Consider the following 16,220-nt stretch of genomic DNA (forward strand, 5'->3'; position numbering starts at 1 on the left):
TGCCTTTAGCACTGTGGGCTTTACTTACTTTTTGCCTATTACCAAACTGCTTTTTGGAAAGATGGGCTAGAATTGGAGTGTGTGCCTTCTCCATATCCTCACCAGTGTTGAGTAACTAGAATATTGGGAAGTCTCTTCCTAATCTATGGTTCTGTCATTTTAACATTAAATCTGGGTTTGGTCATTTATTATTTCCTCTAGAAATTCTAGAGTCCATGAGAACGGGCAGAGTTGGCCTAGCTTCATACATTGTGTAGTTCTCATCAAATAATTATACACAACTTGCCCTCTGTATTGCAAAGCAACACGGCTGTAGAATGGAAATTACTGTTGTTAATCCTAGCAGCACAGTTTGGTGGAAAAAGATGGGCTTGGAGTCAGATATCAGATCTTAACTCTGTCATTAACAGCCTGGGGAATTTTGATAAGCTTCACTTAAACTCTTTGAGCCTTGGTTTAGTTATTTGTAAAATGGGCATTTTCCTGTCTCACAGGGAGAAGGTGAATGTGGAGAAAGATGAAAAGTGGGTCCTTAGTAGCGTAGAAGTCACCAGTTAGTTGCTCGACGCGTCCTCCCTCCACAGCGGTTCATCAGCATGTTAAGGCCATTCTGTAGGAATTGTCAAAAAGATTTCGGTAGACTTTAATTTTAATTAGAGATAAATTTACCTCCCCTCCATAATATTTTGTCTCTTAATTTTTAAGTTGAATCAGGGTGAATGATGATTGTTTTAACATATTATTTTAATAGTTTACTTCAGATTTTAAAAGTTGCTTAATGGATAGAATAGAAATAAAATTGTAACAGGAGTGTCTAACATTTATCAGTTATAATTACGTGCCAGATAGGTAGGTATTTCAAGTTCTTTCCATATATTTACTTAATCCTCCCAACTATCCTGCTTCATAGGAAACTTGCACGAAAAGTCACCAGCTCAGGAGTTTGACCCAGCCTGCACACCCTGGCAGCCTGACCGCTGCCACCAAACTACCATCATGGTCTTGAAGGGTTTGTCTTCTTTATTCTGTATTCCTAAAGCCTATTCTCTTGTTTATATGTGGAAAGACATAGGTTGAAAAAGAAAAATCTGGGATTTTGAAAAGGCTAATAATTATGAAGTTAGATAGCAAGTCTCAAATACAGAGCATTGATATTGATTGAATACTCTAATTCTAATGCACACCATTAAGGCTTTTTCCTTACCTTGGCAGTATAATTTCATTTATTTTCTCTTGAAATTGCCACCCAGATCTGAGCCTTCTATTGTATCTGCAGAATCCTGATTTAACTTTGTTTTAGATTATTATAATGTCTTCATTATTGGAATATTAAAATTTTTTGTAAAATATACATAACATGGAATTTATCATCTTAATCATATTTAAATGTACAGGTCAGTGGCATTAAATACATTCATAAGGTTGTGCAACCATCATATCATCCATCTTCATCACGGTTTTCATTTTGTAAAACTGAAACTCTATACCAATTAAAGAGTTATCACCCTCAACGCCCGCCAAACCTCGGTCAGCCATCACTCTTATGATTTTGACTACACTAAGTATCTCAGTTAAGTGGAATCATACGGTATTTGTCTTTTTGTGACTGGCCTATTTCACTTAGCACAATGCCCTTCGGGGTGTATCTGTATTGTAACACAGGTCAGAATTTCATTCTTTTTTAAGGCTGAATAATATTCCTGTGTGTGTGTGTGTGTGTGTGTGTGTGTGTGTGTGTGTATAGACACTTGGGTTGCTTCCATGTCATTGTTGGGACATTGTTGTCAGTATAGTTTTTGTCAGTAAATTTGTGTGGGTTTTGCCGAAGTTTGAGCTCTGTTTTTTGCTTTGCTGTTGCACAGTCTTCATAAGATCTTTCACTGGCTTTGTGTTGTCAAGGGCCAGTCATTTAATCAAGATTCCGTTAGCTCTGCCCAAGAGCACTCTGTTGGCCATTGATGAGAGAATTTATCTGATAGTACTGAAGTTTATGTTTCTTCCGTCTTCTCCCACCCTGCAAGGAGCTCCAAAACGCTAGTCTGCAGCCCTGTGCCTGAGCCTGTGCTGGGCACTCAGTGGACATTTCTTGCACGAGTGACCCTTGGCTGTTTTCCTCATTTCACACTTCACTTTGGTCTCCTGCAGCTAAAATTAGCATATATCATCTATTGATTTGATGCTTGCCTTTTTTTTTTTTTTTTTTTTTTTAATGTCTTCCTAAGCTTTCAGAATTTCTTCCTGAAAATCTGGGTCCTTCACTGATGAAATGTCTCATGAATTAGAGCTAATTTACCCCAGCCTTCATGGTGCTTACATATGGCAGCTTTTGGAGCTACCTTCACTTTTGTCTCCGTTTATATACCTTCTGGTAAACACAAAATGTAATAGGTTTATTTAATATAAGCAGTTTTTCGGTAGTCTCTCCTCTGTCCTGTTTTGTTTTGTTATCAATTGTTGCTTATCATGTGGTAATCAAGAAAACATTTGAAATCTAGTCAGATGGGTAGCTATTTTGGTCCTGTTTCCTCAGGATTGTGTCACGAGTCATTTAAGAGGAGGAAAGGCACTGAAATGTTTCATATATGCTTTGTCTTTTGTAGTTCAGAGTTTGTGGGTTTTTTGTTTTGGTTTGGTTTTTTTGCTCTTTAGAAATTTTGAAAGCTTTGATTCAGGTATGATTATCTTCCCAAAGTAAAGTAAAATGTTCTGAAAATTTGGGTTTTATTTATTTATTTTTAAAGATTATTTATTTATTTATTCATTCATTCATTCATTCATTCATTCATTCATGAGAGACAGAGAGAGAGGCAGAGACACAGGCAGAGGGAGAAGCAGGCTCCATACAGGGAGCCCAATGTGGGACTTGATCCCAGGACTCCAGGATCATGCCCTGGGCCGAAGTCAGGCGCTAAACCGCTGAGCCACCCAAGGATCTCAGAAGTTGGGTTTTAAAGTTAGAAAGCACTGAGAATGAATCTGTGCCAGAGAAACTTTTTAGAAAGCTCCATGTGAAAATCTGTAGAATTTGGCTTGAGGTGAAACAAAGGGTTGGGGGTGGGGGAAAGCAGGTGGTGTAGGATCTTAGAAGCACTTGCAGGGCACTCATGCAGGGGAACCTTTTTTTTTTTTTTTTTTTTTAAGATTTTATTTATTTATTCATGAGAGACAGAGAGACAGAGAGAGTGAGAGGCAGAGGCACAGGCAGAGGGAGAAGCAGGCTCCATGCAGGGAGCCCAACGTGGGACTCAGTCCCGGGACTCCAGGATCACGCCCTGGGCCGAAGGCAGGCGCTAAACTGCTGAGCCACCCAGGGATCCTGTGCAAGGGAACCTTTAAAAGTGTTTACAAAAAAATTTTAGAATCTTTAATTTCCAAATTAGAAATTCAGGAATGGAATTTAGGAGTTCGGGGGTAAGTGTAAGTACCAAGGGACTTGTTCACCAGTCACTGATCATATGCTGTCAGTAAATCAGATGTGTAATGCTGACCTCATGGAAGTTATATTGTCTAGTAGGGAGTAAAGCCTTACCTGCTAGATTTTAATTGAGGTGCCGAGTTTCCTGCAATAGGATGGCAAATGGGTCTCAGGCATCTATAAGAAGAATTTTTGAGTCTGGAGTTACCAATGATCACCCACATTTTCACCATCATATTCTTTTTATTATTTTTCTTCATTGCCCCCAGAAATGTGATCTTATTAATAGCTAATATCTTTTGTTTAGTATAGGATAATGGCATTAACAATTCCTGTTTGTTCAGTGCGTAATTGTATGTTTCATGATGAGCCCAGCGAGGGAGAGGATAGAGATGGAGAAGAGGATCTGGTGGTGGTGAGCCCTATGGAGCCCCCACATTCCAGGTTAGGCTAGGGTGGAGGAGCCAGCAGAGGAGATTAACAAAGAACAGTCAAGAGGGAGGAGGGCCAGCAGAGAGTTCCTGCTGAGATGTTTCATGGACTAATGAATTAAAACCTTCCTCTACTCTATGAGATAGGCACTGTTACAATCCCCATTTCACAGAGGGGGAAACTGAGACCTTGTGTTGTTAAACAGCATACAGGCAGTGAGTTGTAAGTGATGGAGCGAGCATTTGAAGTCAGGCATTCAGACTCCAGAGTCTCCCTTCTTAACCATGACTACTTCCCAGCTTTACAAGTGTTACTACACTTAGTTATAATTTCAACCAGAAACAGAAGTGTGCCAGTTTTTTGTTTGTGTGACTTTACCTGAGGTGAATGTGTAGTTCTCAGCACATTTTACACTTGATCTTAGCTAAAAGGTTAAGCAACGATCAGTACATGTTTTAAATATTGAAAAAATAGCTATGGGCATTGATTATTGGGTTTTAGACACATAGGGAGCCCGTGACCTGTGTTTGGGAACCTGGTCGAACCTTGTCATTTTACCTGTGGAGGAATGAATGAATGCCCTTTCTGTTGGGGGACTTACCCACGACCTCACTGGAGCACGGACTTTGGTCTCTTGACTCGCAGGTCAGAGTTTCCCCCACTGCACATCGCTCTTGAAGCACATGTTCTTTCGTAGTGTTGTAAACGAAAGTTAGGTAAAGCTGAAGTGAATATGTAAGACGTTAAAGATGCTCTTGTTAAGATCCATGTGGCTACTTCCAGTGTGATCATCCTTTAGGAAGGTAGTATTCTTAGGAGCCCACTCCCTATTGGCTTTTCTCCTCCTCTGCACTGTTCTTTGTCAGTGTCCTCTGCTGCCTCCTTTACCTTCACCTGACTTGGGATGTTGGGAATGCCATAGGATTCACCGCTAGACTCTGTCTCCTCACCTTAATTTTCTCCCTCACCAAGCTCATCATTTTCTGTAAACTCCTCTTCGTGTGAATCACTCTTGGGTTAGTATCTCTAGTCCAGACTTGCCCTCTGAGGTTAAGATTCAGATGTCCAGCTTGCTTGACCTCGATATTTGGATGCCTCATGGACACTGCAGACTTAAAAGCACACCAAACACAACCTCTTCCATAGGCCCTCTGGACCTTTTCTGAGCAGCCCCCTCCCCGTTCTGTTCTTCGCCTCAATCATTGCCACCACCAATTGGGAATCATTTGTGATGATAGCAATAAGGGCTGACATTTATTGAGAGTATTATGGGCCAGGCACTTCCTTAAAGGCATTACATGAATTGACTCAGTCTATTTAGTTCTAATAACAGTGCCGTGAGGTAGATGATGGTAATGGTAAGAATAGATTATATAGCTCCTGGTGTCTACCAGGCACTGTAGTAAGTATGTTCTAAATACCACCTCATTGAATTCTCACAGCAAATCCTAGGTAGATTCTGTTACTCTCCCTGATTAATAGTGTCAGAAACTGAAGCAGAGACAGAGTTACTGCCCACAGCACTCAGGGTCCCTTGGCCAGGAAGTGGTGGAGCTGGGAATACAATCTCGGTAGAGACTGCATTTTAGCGTCATCACACATGGTGCACACACTGTGCACACACACTGTGCACACATGAGGTGGCCACTCCTCTGTTTCCTCCCCTGCATCTGGTTCCTCAGAAGTTCTGTCGATTTTGACTCCACAACACAGTGCCAGGATGATCTCTTCTCCTCTGATGAGAGGGCAGTTTCGCTCAGGTCCTTCACCTCGGCCCTGGATCACTGCAGCCTCCTGCTTCTCCTTCCACTTCCCCTCTGACCCCATCCAGCAGTGCCAGTCCTGACATGGAAATCAGAACATTCCAGTCCACTGCTTAGCACTGTTCAGACACTTCCCACTGCAGTCAGAGATGAGATCCCTTCTGGGGCCGACGAGGCCTCCCCAAACTTTATCCTGTCCCCTCGCTTTCTGCTCTGTGGTCACCTGGTCTTTTTTCATGTCCTTGTGTGTGCCAGTCTTCCCTGCCTCTTCACCCTGGCACACCCTGGCTGTGTCACTTCTTTGGTCTGTGTTGCTGTCCCTCCTCAGAGGACCTTCTGTACCACCCCTTGTAAGGCTCTGCTTTCTCCTTTGTGCAGCCCTCACCACCCAGGCGAGAACTTTATGTGTCTCTTCCCTCTTGCTGTTAGACTACAAGTTCCTGGATAACTAGAGCTCAATAAATACTTGTTGAAAGAAGTAAATATGGGTTAAATTTTAGGCCACAATAGAAAGCTAATTTTTCCCTAACTTTTTCAGAAAATGTGTTCTAATTTTCAAAAGGGTAGGGATCCCTGGGTGGCGCAGCGGTTTGGTGCCTGCCTTTGGCCCAGGGCGTGATCCTGGAGACCCAGGATCGAATCCCACGTCAGGCTCCCGGTGCATGGAGCCTGCTTCTCCCTCTGCCTATGTCTCTGCCTCTCTCTCTCTCTCTCTCTCTCTCTCTCTCTCTCTGTGTGACCATCATAAATAAATAAAAATTTAAAAAAAATCAAAAGGGTTGAATCCTCTGTAGAATCCTCGTAGAATGCTTGTGCAGTTCTACCTCTTCTGGGGCACCCAATCTGCAAGAGTCCCAGGACATTTACATCTGCAATTTCTGTTACTTCACTCTTACTGTTACCCATCTTCTTCATGCACCGCAGAACTTGGCCCTTGGGAGACCACTGCTGCCAAGCTTGATGGCGCTGGCATTTTTGTGGGCAGGGGTGCTCTCACCCATATTGAAGAGCCTCCCAGTGTTTGGCCATGTCCCTACCAATGGACACCATTGGATAAGGTGACCTTTGAGATCCCAATCTGTCACCAGCTCTGTTTCTCCTGATATTGATTTACAAATCGAGCGCCAAGTCAAGACATTTGGATAGTCACAGTCACAATGTTCTGTAGCTCTCTCTTTTTTAAAAGAAGGTTTTATTTATTTATTCGAGAGAGAGGCAGAGACACAGGCAGAGAGAGAAGCAGGCTGTGGAGAGCCCGATGTGGGATTTGATCCCGCAGGGAGCCCGAAGTGGGACTCGATCCGGGGTCTCCAGGATCACGCTCTGGGCTGAAGGCAGGTGCCAAACTGCTCTAAGCTGCTGAGCCACCCAGGCGTCCCTCTGTAGCTCTCTGTCTCTCTCTTTTTTTTTTTTTTTTTTTTAGAAGGGATGAACTTTTTTTTTTTAAGATTTCTATTTATTATTTATTCATGAGAGACAGAGAGAATGGCAGAGACACAGGCAGAGAGAGAAGCAGGCTCCATGTAGGGAGCCTGACACGGGACTTGATCCTGGGGCTCCAGGATCATGCCCTAGGCCGAAGGCAGGTGCTCAGTCGCTGAGCCATCCAGGCATCCCTGTATCTTTCTCTTTATGCCCTTCCCCCGTCCTCACCCACCCACCACTGTGCCGCATCCCTCTGTGCTCTGTGTCACTGTCCCTAGTGTTCTTCGGGAACCACCTTAGCTATACAAGTACTTTAATGGCAAGTTTTACTTTTACTTTTCTCAGTACTAATTCTCTCAGAATGAAGTTCAAGGAAATGTGCCTTATGCACATCCCTGGAGTAAGCAAAAAGATGGGATTTGGGCTAATTTTAATAAACAGGCAATAACTGTTAGGAAATTAACATCTTGTTTGTAGTTCTGTTGTGGAGGACAATAAATTGTCAGCTTATTTAAGACCCTGTGACTTCCAAAGAACTGTCATTCTCTGTCTGTGAAAGTATTGAATGCGGATGGGCCCCTGCTAGGAGATGTAGGAGTGTGGCATTCGCACATACTTTTCCAATTGAAGCACATTATCTCTTACTGAGCAGAAATAATGACTGTAATGAACTAGGGAGACCTTTCTTCTAAAGCAACAGAAACAGTATGTTCTTAGTTGACAATGGAAGGGTAAACATGACCCTAGTTAATGACTGCTTCAACTGTTCTCTGGTCCCAAGCTCATGATTTAGACAGGTAACAGCAAGCCAGCACAGATGGTCCCATCTTGGCAGTACTCCTGCCCTAGGATACCCTTCCCAAGTGTTTACTCTTCTTAAATTTGGAATAACTGGAAAACAATGGGTGTTAAGCAGCACTTTTGTTTGCCTGGCATTTCCTGGTTCCGAATGTCACCTTTAACCACCCCTCAGTTGGGGAGGTCAGAGAAATGAGATTCTTCATAGACTATAAAGAGTATATTATTGGAAAAAAAAAAAGAGTATATTGTTGGAGAAAGTACTGGTGGTGTTATGACTCCAGTACATTGTGGGTTCAAATGCATTTATGGACTAACCTGTGTAGCAGTGATAGTACTTAAGGCATTGCCTCTTTTAGAACTTCTTAAAGTTCTGAACAGTCCACCGACAAACAGATTTTAACCATGTAGTGTATGGATTAATTGGGGAAGTTTGTGCTAGGGCCCCCAGAAGCAAGGACTGGCCTTGGCTACTGTGGCAGGAACAACAGCTGGCCTCCACCTGTCCTCTGTGGGACAGCTCAGTGTGGGTTGCATAGGATCTCACTTCTAGTGTCACACTAGGCCTGGTTACTCTTTCTGGTGGCCTGCAGAGTGGTTTTGGCTTTTTTGTGAAAGCTGTCACTTTGTACCCTGAACATCAGACCTTATGCCAGGATACCTTAGAATGATTCCCAGGCTGTGGAGAGTATATTTCAGCAATGCAGAGATCCTGAAAGCACTCGCTTCTTCATGTGGGCACCAGGAATATCCTTTCTTTTCTTTTTCTGGAAGCAGTAATCTTGGCGGTCTTTCTGGGCAATTTCAAGCTTGAGTTCTGCTTTCCTCACTCAGACCATCCTGTCACCTCTGTCACCTGATTCCTGCATCTCTCTCCGCTTCCTTTGAAACGGGGGCCCTTCTTGCTGTTGGGTCTTCTCAGCAAGATGTGGAGGCAGGTTTGGGCTCCCTTCCTTTAGTGCTAAATTTATCATTCCTGGCATGGAGTGACAGAGCTTTAAAGGATCTTAAATCTGTTGATAGTCAGGTGAGCTGCACTATATTTATTTTAGATGCAGTGTTGGGGAACGGTAGGGTCTGTTTTCACAGTTCCTTTGAGACAGCTCCTTTGAGACTCCTTAAAGTGTCCCATCTTGGTGTATAATACAGTGAGCTATATTGACAGTACCGCTTTGTGAAGAAAGAACCAAGTTCAGCACCTCACCTTTTCTTTTGGTTGTTTTCATATAGTATATTTTGGAGTGTGTAGTGGGGAAATGAAAAGTAAAATAGATTTTTTGACCCCTTACTTTGAATGTAAATGATCCAGTACTTTCCAAAAGGTGTTTTTATTATTAGAACTAAAAGATGGTTTTTTGCTTTTGTTGATTGAATTGATTGAAGTGCTTAATTTTAAAGATCTATGCTTAGGTCTCTCCTAGGAAAAAGTGAGATGTTACTTTGATAACACTTTTTGCCTGGCCTCATTTGAGAAAATTTTTATATCATAGGTTTAGAAGAACAGTTGTTCTGACAGAGTTTTTTCTTCTTGATCACTTTACCTGTTTTACTACTCTATTTTGTTTGTAATAGATGCAACCAGTATTTATTTGGTCCTGATTTTTTTCCCCTTTTAAACATCTAATTGCACTCTTATGGAAGCCCCACTTTCTGTGGGGGCACTGTTAGAAGATTCAGACATCAATCACAGATCTGTATTAGGGAGTTGTGTGGGTGAGTTCACCCTTCCTTTACACAAGACTCTGGGGTAGTCTGAGGGAAATGGCATACAGAGGACTGGACATGATTTTTGATAATGTAAAATAATTAATGTTAAGAATTTAAATCTTAGATATATTTCTACTGTCATTGAAACTTTTAGAAGATACCATTAAATTTACGTGTAAGTTGCTTTAATATTTTTCCATGATTTAGCTCAGGTCTGATAGAAAGATGCATTCTTTTCCCTTCTCTGGTATATTATGATATTAATGTCATGGGAAGATAATAATACAGAGTTTGGTAGTAATATTCTAAGTGAATGATACCTTTTCTATGTGTGTGAGGAATCTTTGAACACATGTTTTATTTAAACTGTGCAAAGAATTAGTCTCAAATGACTTCATCGATGTTTAACTTCAGATAATTGTAATAAAAAAGAAAAGAAAATGGGTAATCTCCCTCTCCCAGCCCAGTCATTTGACACTAGTATAACTGGGGCAGTATCCTTTGCCTGTCTCCTTCCCCTGCCCTTAGAATGATGTGGACCTTCCTGTGTTCTTCCTGAGACATACTGCAGACCTGGGCATTTTCTTCCAAGAGCTTCTCAGGTAGCTGTGAACACTTGATTCTTGGCTTGGCTTGGAATTTAGCATGTGAACTCTCCACCTGAAAAGTCATTCAGGTAAAAAAAAAAAAAAGTAAGAGACTATGGCTGTTATTTTAGAATCATGTTAGGTAATGCCTCTTTATGACCAAGCTAATTGTGTGGTATTAACTACATGGATGGCAGGAGATGCATCATGGTAGGTGTTAAGAGTTTGACTTTCTCAGCTAACCAAGGAGTCAAAATGGGCAATTCTGTAAGTAAGAGAATGGCATATTTTTCTTACATATTCTTTTTTCTTTTCCTTCCTTATTTATCAGTTTGGATGTTTGTTGTTGAAAGGCAAGCCTCAGTGTGAATTTTAATTAGAACCGTAGTATAACATTAGTCTCATGGTGGCAAGACTAATATGAATACATTTAAAGGAAGGAAACCTGAGACGTTATGAAATAGACTAATTGAATGAATATGCTTTTTATGCCATTGTATTTTCGGGGGAGGGTATTGCTTTTTTTTTTTTTTTTTAAGACATATTTGAGAGAGAGGTGGTGTGTGAGCATGCATATGGGGACGAGGGAGAGGGAGGGAGGGAATCCCAAGCAGACTCCCTGCTGGGCATGGAGCCCCATATGGGGCTCGATCTCACGACCCTGAGATCCTGACCTGAGCTGAAACCAAGAGGTGAATGCTCAACCAGCTGAGCCATCCTGGTGCCCTACTTTTTTATTTTTGTTAAACACTGGTCATTTATTACCTTATCCTCTCTGGTTATTTAAAGTCATCTTTTCTTTGTTTTCTTCACCAGGAGTCCCATTTTCTTAACATTTTGGAATGAGAGACTGCCTGAATGTAAATTTTATTTTTATTATAAAGACTGAGTTCTAATAGAAATTCTTCAGTGGATTAAAAACCACTTCACACCAAAGGAGAAAACCATAGAAGAACCCCCTGGACAATTTGATTTCCCACTTAGGTGGTGGCCCTCACTGCCTCTGTAGCTGTGAAAGCTATTGGCTCAATCTCTGCTGGCTTTGGGACAGAGTTGAAAGCCCAGCTGTCCTTATGAAAGTAGCCAGAGTCAGGTGATTAATTGAAGATATGATTTTGTATTTGAAGCCCTGAGCCATCTTCAGGTTTGCAGAGACATTCTTACATTCTAATGGTATTTGAAAGGTACATTCTTATCGTGCAGTACACATTTTAACTGTTGAAATTGGGAGAAACACTGTCATTTGTCATCTAAATTAGAAAGTCAGGGCTGTGTTATATTCATAGTTTCTCCACTGTTTAGCACAGAGACTAGGATGTAGGGCAGTCAAGTGTTTGTTCAGTGAATGAGTAGATGGACAAATGTATGGGTAAATGGGTTTAACTAATTTTTATTTAAAAAATACTTTATTTGGGATCCCTGGGTGGCGCAGCAGTTTAGCGCCTGCCTTTGGCCCAGGGCGTGATCCTGGAGACCCGGAATCGAATCCCACATCGGACTCCCGGTGCATGGAGCCTGCTTCTTCCTCTGCCTATGTCTCTGCCTCTCTCTCTCTCTCTCTCTCTCTCTCTGACTATCATAAATAAATAAAAATTAAAAAAAACTTTATTTAAAAAGAAGCAGCAACAAATATCTTCTGTTAAATCTGAGAAAAAATAGCCACTTTGAATCCTTCATGCTCCCAATTCTTTGGGTAAAGTAACTGGGAGTGAAGTGGATCATCATATGGGGCCAGGTTGAGCTGCCTCAGCTTGGGAATGTTCTGTGAAGGATATTACAAAAGACAAAAGAGAAAGAAACAATCTTATTTGTTTCCTTGCATTTTACTAGTATCTGAGAGAGGTAATTCAGAATTTGGACTACTAGATTGAAGTCCCTGCCTTAATTTACTTATTTATAGAACCAGTTTAAATGGGTCTTTTTTTTTCCCATCCTGATTTTTATTCTTTCATCAGCCCAAAGGGATGACAGGGACAGGTGGCAACATTTCATAGGTAAACAGTGGGAGGCAGGGAGATGGAGTACATACCTGTACCTCATACATAGAGCCATTAATTTTGTGCATTAACTAGTTTGATTGAGAGTCTTCCTTTTTAGGAACAATGGGAAGGGCATGTTCTCTGTTCTATCTATAGTACATTTTGGACCATATTATCCTAGCCCTCAAACAATTGCTTTTCCAGAATTACCCATTAATGTTAAAATTTTATTCATGCTTGCTCTTGGAAATAATTATAAATCCTGTTCTGCATTTGTGTGAGGTTGTTGTAGACGTTATCTTTTCCATCATCCAGAGGCTCTCCTGTAGTGCTTTAATGTTGACACTTTTTCAGCATTGAGTACTAGGGAAAGTTGTCTTTCCTGGGTAACTAGACAGGTTCTTCATTTCTAATAATAAGATTTATGTAAGCTATCATGAGTGTCCTGTAGCCTTGATTGAAGGCCAAGTTTTTTGTGCTTAGTGTTAACATTTTTACTGTCTCCAATTTCTTAACTGTTTCTCCTTGTAAAATTGTTTTATAAGATGGTAAATAATCTTACTTATTTTGTATGTGCTTTTTATAACGTGCTTTTTTTTCTGGAGAGAGTCATATTTTTAATAGATTCATTAATACAAAGTACATATTCATTAGTCATTAAGTACTTGTTTTGAGTTTATGCCTGTTGGTACTACAAGCTTTTTTTCCTGTTAATTCTGGTCAATTTTTCTTTTCTTTCTTTTTTTAAGTAGGCTTCCCGGGGGCCTGAATGCAGGGCTTGAAATCATAACCCTGAGATCAAGATTTGAGCCCTGAGCTGAGATCAAGAGTTGGATGCCTGACTGAGCTACCTGGGCACCCCAATTTTTCTTTCTTATTTCATCCTGGTCTTGCTGAGTATCTCCAAATTTATGTGGATACATACTACTTTATTTAAGATCTTAAGATTGTGGAGTAAGAACTTGAAGGAAATAGAGCTGATCTCTTTCTTCTAAAAGCCAAGCTTTTGATAAATGATTATGAATCCTTTCTGAGAACCTGGGTGACATAAATCATTGCCTGAACCCAAGACTCATATTCATTATCTCCAGCGATGATTACAGGCCTTAATTGAAATGTAGTTTAAGGGAAGATTTGGATCATTATCCTTTTTCCTGCTACCCAGTATCTGTCTACTCTTTTATTTGAAGTAGTACAGTTTTCTGAGGAAGTGTTACTCTACTGATCAGATACAAGAACAGTGGAGATTTAAATTCCTGATATATTTTCTCATGTTTTATTTGTACACTTATTCAGCAGTACTACAAATTTACTGAATTTTCCCTTCCATTTTTCATTCTTGGTAGTATTATTGCAACCACACCTGTGGGAAGCAAGTATCTAGAACTTTCAGGGACACAGATACCTTTCTTGATGAATCCCATTACATATCAGCCATTTCTCAGAATTCAAAATTGAGAAACTGTTTTGAGAAACTGTTTTTAACTGTTTCATATGTAGAATGTTATATTACATGAAAATCTATGAAGGTATGGATCTATAAGTGCTAAGATGTAGTGGTGTAACTGTGGGTCCTTATTCAGCTTCCTTGAACTTTATTTTACCGACTAGTAACTATTTCCCACTTGTGGTTATTGTTACAATAAAAGGAAATAATAAAAAAATCTTGAAGCAGTTTGCCTGGCTACATTCAATAATCATTGAATCGAAGTAAAAAGAGTTTCCAAGTCTTTGGTGATGCTCCACTTATTCCCCAATGTGAATAACCAAATTCCTGTGTAAAATAGCTCCTTGATGTAGAATGTGACAGGATTTGGCCTGTGCTCTGAATCTTCCAGTAGCATAGCACAACTGGTAACTTGTTTCCAATAATGGAACGTCCGCTTCATCTCGTTTCCTGTACTTCATTTCCACTGTCATATCTCCTGCTTTTCTCCTATTCTCTGCCATACCTCCTACCTGAATTGGATCTAAGTTTGGATCTGTGGACTTGTCATGAATTTTTTTTGTAAATTCATGAGAGAGTACTATGTTCCTGAACTGTCCTCTTTAATTGGTGGCAGTCTAGTAAATATAACCATTGTATTCTCTGCCGTCCAGTTATCCTTCAGAACTTCTTTCCTAAGTTCAGGTTGGTTTCTTTATTATTATGAAGTCAGCTGCTTTTGTCTACTGTCCCTGCCGGTCTTTCCTTGCCACACCAAAGGTTGGCCTCCGTTCTAGCTAATCCTAGCTCTCCTGTTGGCTTCTGTGTTTCCCTCACCCATGCTGGCTATCTCCTACTTTGACTGCTTACCTGGTTTCAGCCCTTGCTCACCGTGGGGATGATGTCTAAACCTACACCTGAAGGTGGTAGGTGGTAGACTATCCTTGGCCCCCTGTTCCTGGAAATGAGGCTGACCGGGTATTCTGGAAAGCCTTCCTGCTTTGAACTCTTCCAGTAGAAATACTGGAGAAGATAAAATAAACATCCTTTTATCATTTTTTTTTTTTGCAAGAAAGTGAGAAACTCACAAGTGGGGAAAAAGAGAATGAAGAGTGAGCATTCCTGAGAGAAAGAGGAAGAGTGGGAGGGGACATGGAGGGGAGCTCTGCTGATACCAGGTACCTGGAGTTCAGGGATATGGAGTTTCATTAGAACCTCTTTGAAGAGCGAGGCTAGGGCTGAAGGTGGGGAGAGAACACCCATTAGCAAAGGGAGGAAGCTTTTTTTTTTTTTTTTTTAAAGCATTTTATGAACCAGTTTGGTTTAGGATTTGAATTTATGTTACCTACATGGTCTAGACAACTGCAGACTAGAAACTCTTCTCAATACTTCTGGGCTGGAAGCACCCAAGGGCTTAGAAGGACTAAACACAAATCTGCTTTGAAAGAATGACACACTCAGGGATGCCTGGGTGGCTTAGTGGTGGAGTGTCTGCCTTTGGCTCAGCAAGTGAACCCAGGGTCTGGGGATTGAGTCCCACATCAGGTTTCCTGCAGAGAGCCTGCTTCTCCCTCTGCCTGTGTTTCTGCCTCTCTCTCCGTGTATGTCATGAATAAATAAAATTTTAAAAAACAAACCCAAAAAATGATGCAGTCAACCCACTGATTAAGAGCTCCGGAATATGAACAAACAACAGAACATTACTAAACATATAAGGAAATGAGCCACCATGAATGAGAGTCACGTTAGAGTTGATTGTGGGGTGCCATTTGTCCCATCTATTCATTCATTCCTCAAGTTTTTATGTATCACTCAATATATAGTAGGTACTATTCTTAGTGCTGGGGTTATGACAGCAAAATATTTCCCATGGGGAATGGGAATTGGCTTTTGACCAGAGGATTTGGTACATCTGGCTCAGGGCTATGCCCACTTGAGGGCTCTGAGTCACTGCCAGAAAACTTTGGTGCTTGGTTAGTCCCAGTTTGAAAGCGATTGATTTATGTTTATTTTACAATGAAAAAACGGAGACCACAGTAGGCAAGTAATCTGCCTAAGATATGAATTTCAGTTTCCTTGTCTGTAGAATGGGGGTAATACCTACCTCATAGGGGAGCTTTGACATCTACCACAAATGGTCCTGTTCTTCCTTCTCCATCCCTCAGATAGTCACAAATAGTACAGAGACTCAGTCCTCCTGATTTTCAGCTCAAATGCTTTTCTTCTGCTGGTTTGACTCCATGAGATCTTTGATTGTCCAAGCCCATACAGGCTCCCACATTTTCACTATTAATTGTTCTATGATCATTTCATGTTTATTAGTTTTGCTTCCATGGCTAGATTGTGAACTGTTTAATAAGTCCAGGGACCAGATTTTGTGTTTTTTTTTTTTAATTTTTATTTATTTATGATAGTCACACACAGAGAGAGAGAGAGAGAGAGAGAGAGAGAGAGGCAGAGACATAGGCAGAGGGAGAAGCAGGCTCCATGCACCGGGAGCCCGACGTGGGATTCGATCCCGGGTCTCCAGGATCGCGCCCTGGGGCAAAGGCAGGCGCTAAACCGCTGCGCCACCAAGGGATCCCAGATTTTGTGTTTTTATATTAACTTTATATTATCTAGTCTTTGGTTGGTTACTTGATAGGTGTTTTATAGTATTCATTTACTGTGGCTTGATTAAATGTGTAA

General features: G+C 41.0%; 1 protein-coding gene across 5 annotated transcripts in view; it reads left to right on the forward strand.

The window, feature by feature from the left end:
* The window catches only part of TULP4 (TUB like protein 4), a 224,972-nt gene that overhangs the window by 21,648 nt on the left and 187,104 nt on the right, over positions 1 to 16,220 (forward strand). Inside the window, exon 1 of one of the 5 annotated variants that reach the window (XM_077898524.1) lies at positions 911 to 1,009. The exons of 3 other annotated variants lie outside the window; for them this stretch is intronic. The gene's annotated coding sequence lies outside the window, so the exon portion shown is untranslated. Of the gene's footprint in view, positions 1 to 910; positions 1,010 to 10,338; positions 10,395 to 16,220 lie in introns of those variants that run through there. One more of the 5 variants, XM_077898539.1, reaches the window with a different exon arrangement.

The sequence above is a fragment of the Canis aureus genome, chromosome 1 (assembly GCF_053574225.1).
Source record: "Canis aureus isolate CA01 chromosome 1, VMU_Caureus_v.1.0, whole genome shotgun sequence".
Classification (NCBI taxonomy): domain Eukaryota; kingdom Metazoa; phylum Chordata; class Mammalia; order Carnivora; family Canidae; genus Canis; species Canis aureus.